Raw genomic sequence first — 4,892 nt, forward strand, 5'->3', positions numbered from 1 at the left:
GTTGGCGGCGGTGAGCGCGACGGCGGCGAGCGAGCGGGCAGGTGGCACGGCCCAGCGAGCGCGGGAGCCGCCTCCTCCGCTTCTTTCTCCTCCCCCGCCGCCGCAGCCGGGTCCTAAAGGGCCCTGCTTCTCCCCGCCCCCTGCCTTCTCCCCTCCCCCTTTTGGAGACCACCCCCTTCCCCCGACACTCCCGCGCGCGGGCCTCTGCGTGCGCGCACGCCCACTCGCCCATCTCCACTTCCTTGCATGCTGCGTGGGTCCCCTACACCCCCTGGCCTCTCTCCCTCCACACCCTTGTACCCCGGGCTCCCTGACTCCTGGAGGATGAGAATAACTTGGGGGTTTGGGTAAGATTGGCGCGGGAGTGGACAAGAGTGGGTGCTTTTGTCTCCTGTTTTCGGTTCAATTCGGAAAGGCTTCGTTTGCGCGCCTCCCATGTGGCCGGCGCTGGACTCACTGCTGGAGGGAATGCAAAGGACGGCAGACATGACCTTCAAGTAGATTTCAGTCCCCTCCCAGCAATTCCCTCCATCCTCGGGTCCCACTGCTGTCATGTTGCTTGGGACAGTGACTTAGGAATCAGGAGGCTGTTCACATCCTCTAGATCAGCCTACCCCGAACAGCCCCTCTTAGGGACCATTTCAGTTTCTCAACCCTGCAAGCATTTGGTAACATATTAGTACCTGAAATGCAATTTCTGGACACTAAGAAACCTCCCTTCCTCTCCGCCTACTCTGCTCCACCTCCCCCCACAAATAGTCCCTTGGGGACCTGGGCCTCCAGCCACAGATCTCGAGGCATTTGCTGCAGGACAGAACACCCTGCTTCAGGGGTCTTACGTCAGATCAGCTTTCCAGGTGTAGGAGAATGTCCTGGGGTAATGTCATTTAGAGCTCTCTCCAATAAATGCAGATGGACAAGAATGGCCTCCCTTCATTGTTCAGATTGATTCTTTGATCCAAGCTGTCCCCAGCTCCAGGAACTTCCAGGCTGGACCCCACTTTAATCATCACCCACCTCCTGTGACCCTAACAAAGCTCCTTGTCAAAGAGACTCTCTTGGAGGCGGTTGGACCATTAATCTACCTCCAGCCCAAGTATAATTTCTCAACACCTCCGTGCCACCCTTCCCCCACCAGGGCTCTCCACTCCAGCTCTTTCTAACTTTAAAACTGAGAGCCATTTGATTCTACTGAACAGCAACTTACCAAGTGGCCACCTGGCCCTGAAGGTGAGCTAGATGCCCCAGGAAGGCAAGTTCCTGATCTTAAGGAACTAACAATGTTATGGGTGAGAGTTTGGTGAAATGAACAAATAACTGGTTGTCAGAGGCTTTGAGGAGGAGAAATATTTAGATGGTAAGGTGATGGGGATTGCACGGGTAGGTCAGAGTTGAAATTGAAGCTTGGAATTCTACCAGGGGAAATGCAGGCACAGCAAGGGCATCCTGAGCAGAGGGACCAGCTAAGTCAAGGACCTGGAAATGGGAAAGCGAGGTTAGAGAGAGGAAGTCCACTTTGGCCAGCGGAGGCTTGGGGGCAGGGGGAGGACCAGCAGGAAATCCAGTTGACTTGTGTGGAGAGTTGGCTTCATTTAATTGAGCAGGGGGGTGCAGCATCCTTATTTGGTCAGAGGAGTGAAAGAGACAGAGCTGGACTTCTAGAAATCACTAGAGCTGTGTCTAGAGCAGATCAGACAGAACTAAGAGACAGGCATGAGGAGGCAGCCGGTCACTCCTCCTCTGTGTGCCCTGGCATACTGGGCCAGCTCAGTAACATTTGTTTCTGTTGGTCTCACCCACTAGAGTCTGAGCATCTGCAGAGTAGAGATACTCTAGCGTGATGCTGTCCAATAAAAATCTATTGCAAACCACAAACGTGAGCCACATGGGAAATTTTCAATTTTCTAGTAGTCACTTTAAAATATAGTAAAAAGAAATAGATGAAACCCATTTTAATATATACTTTATTTAACTTAATTTGTTCATATATACTTTGTTTAACTTAATTTGTTCAAAGTATCATTTCAAGGTGTAGTCAACATTAAAAATTATTAGTGAGAGATTTAACACTCCTTTTTTTCGTACTAAACCCTCGAGCTCTGAGGTGTATTCTATGCTTACAGCACATTTCGGTTTGAACTAGCCCAAATTCAAACAATCAATAGCCGTATGTGGCAAGTAGCTGCCATGTTGGACAGGAAACAGGTCTAAAATATAGTGCCTGGCACCTAGTAGGCACTCAATAAATGTGTTGAATGAATGAATTAGTGAATGAATGAAAAGTACTATCGCTAGAAATACCCCTCACAGGGCACCGATCTCAGTCACCATTGCAATGCCCAACAGCTGGGGATGAAAGGTAGGAATGAATCATGAATCTACTGAGAGGATACGAGAGGCATTCATTCATTCACTCATTCATTCATTCACTCGTTCATTCATTCGTTCAGAGATGCATTCTCCTTCCATCTCCTTTAAGGTTCTTGATCCTAAGGTTCTTCTCGTAAGCCAAGAACCAAGGAGATGAGCAGGCAAAGTAAGGCTAACTTGCAAATGCCAAGTGCTCAATGAGATTTTTCTTTCTAATGAGTCTGAAGATCCTACACCAATTCTTTTCTCTTCATTCCCTGGTTAAGAGTAACCCTCCTCCCTGTGTACACACATCCACTCACCAACAACAACCCCATCTTTTTCAAGTCCTTTCCTAACCACTCTGAGGTTCATAGTTCTACTCCAGAAAGGCCAGCAGCTGCTGAGGCTTCAATCACAGAACATCCTCAATGGATTGAAGTTTCGGGAAGAGGAGGGGCTTGACCAAGACCACAGGCGGGTTACTGGCTGGCCTGAGACTCCACCGTTTTGTTCATCACTGCAGGCCCAGGGCCTAGAACAGTGCCTGGTACAGAGAGGCTAGATAAATCTTGAATGAACCCAGGTTCTCAGCTTTTAGCCCCCTGCTTTGCCCACCATTCCTGGAGCATACCTTCCTTTACGTTTCTCATGAATTCTTCTGTGATGTCCTTTGGCCTGAGAGCCCTGTCTGTGCCGGGCACTAAGCAGTAAGGACTCGCTGAGAGATGGGGACAGGTTGAAACTGGTTTTCTCCCCTCCCCCTAATCCCTGCTTTTTCCATTTGAAAAGTGTTTCACAGACTCCACCCTCACAAGGTTTACCATAACTAAGTACCACCTGTACTATCATTTACATAATATTTTTTTAATGTAAGTCAATTTGCTTTTTTTTCCTTTTTTACTTAAAGCTATTTTTTTAATTTTATATCACTACCATAAATGGAAAGGCAGTATCGATGGCCACGTATAGATAGCAACAATAAAAATAAACAAAATGAAAACAAAACAACGTTATTGGGCTTCCCTGGTGGCGCAGTGGTTGAGAGTCCGCCTGCCGATGCAGGGGACACTGGTTCGTGCCCCTGTCCAGGAAGATCCCACATGCCGCTGAGCCTGCGCATCCGGAGCCTGTGCTCCGCAACGGGAGAGGTCACAAGGGTGAGAGGCCCGCGTACCGCAAAAAAAAACAAAAAAATCCACCTGCCAATGCAGGGGACACGGGTTTGAGCCCTGGTCTGGGAAGATCCCACATGTCGCAGAGCAAATAAGCCCCTGTGCCACAACTACTGAGCCCACGTGCCACAACCACTGAAGCCCGCGCTCCTAGAGCCCATGCTTCACAAGAGAAGCCACAGCAGTGAGAAGCCTGCACACCGCAATTAAGACCCAACACAGCCAAAAATAATTAATTTTTTTTTAAAAAAATAAAGAAACGTTATTCAGTTCAAGTTGGATACTGTTGCTTACTGCAGCCTCTGAAGCTGATATACTCTTCTGGTTAACAAAAGATGAGCCAGAGAAGTTTTGTTGTTGTTTTTTTTAAAATTTTTGTCTGCATTGGGTCTTCACTGCTGCGCGTGGGCTTTCACAAGTTGCAGCGAGCACGGGCTTCTCATTGCAGTGGCCTCTCTTTGCTGCAGAGCATGGGCTCTAGGCACGCGGGCCTCCGTAGTTGTGGCACGTAGGCTCAGTAGTTGTGGCACACGGGCTTAGTTCCTCTGCGGCACGTGGGATCTTCCCAGACCAGGGCTCAAACCTGTGTCCCCTGCATTGACAGGTGGATTCTTAACCACTGTGCCACCAGGGAAGGCCCGAGCCAGAGAAGTATTAAATGCAAGCCAGACCCAAGTTGAAATTTTTCTCCATTAAGTCATCAGGAGATGGAGAAGAGTATTTTTAAAACATTTCATGGAAATGCAACATAGATGCAAAAAAGTACACATATCATAAATTTGAGGAACGTTCACAGATTGGCCAACCCCTGTAACCAGATGAAGAAAGAGAGCATTAACAGAACTCAGAAGACTCCCTTCTGGCTACCTCCCCACCAAGGGTCGCCATTATCCTTACTTCTACTAGCATGGATGAATTTTGCCCGTTTTTGCATTTCCCATGAATGAAAACATACAATACGTAGTCTTTTTGTCTCTGGCTTCTTTCGCTCAACATCAGGCTCGTGAAATTTGTCCATGATCTTGCATGTAGTTGTTCATGCCTTCTCCTGTTGAGGAGTGTGCCACGGTATGACTACACCACAGTTTATTTCTCCATTCTACTGGTGATGGCCATTTGGCTAGTTTCCGCTTTTTGACTCCTATGAACACAGCTGCTTCTAGTCTCCCAGAACATGTCATTTACTGAGTGTGGGCACACAGTTCTGTGGCGTCCCTACCTAGACGTGGAATTTCTGGATCATGGAGTATCCCAGTGCTCAGCTTTAGTAGATCTAGCCAGAAAGTTGTGCCAAATAAATGTATGAACCTATACTCCTATCAACAGTTTATGAGGGGACTTCCTTGTGCACTCCAGAGCCCGCGAGCC

Source organism: Grampus griseus (genome assembly GCF_964374135.1).
Source record: "Grampus griseus genome assembly, chromosome: 7".
Taxonomy (NCBI): domain Eukaryota; kingdom Metazoa; phylum Chordata; class Mammalia; order Artiodactyla; family Delphinidae; genus Grampus; species Grampus griseus.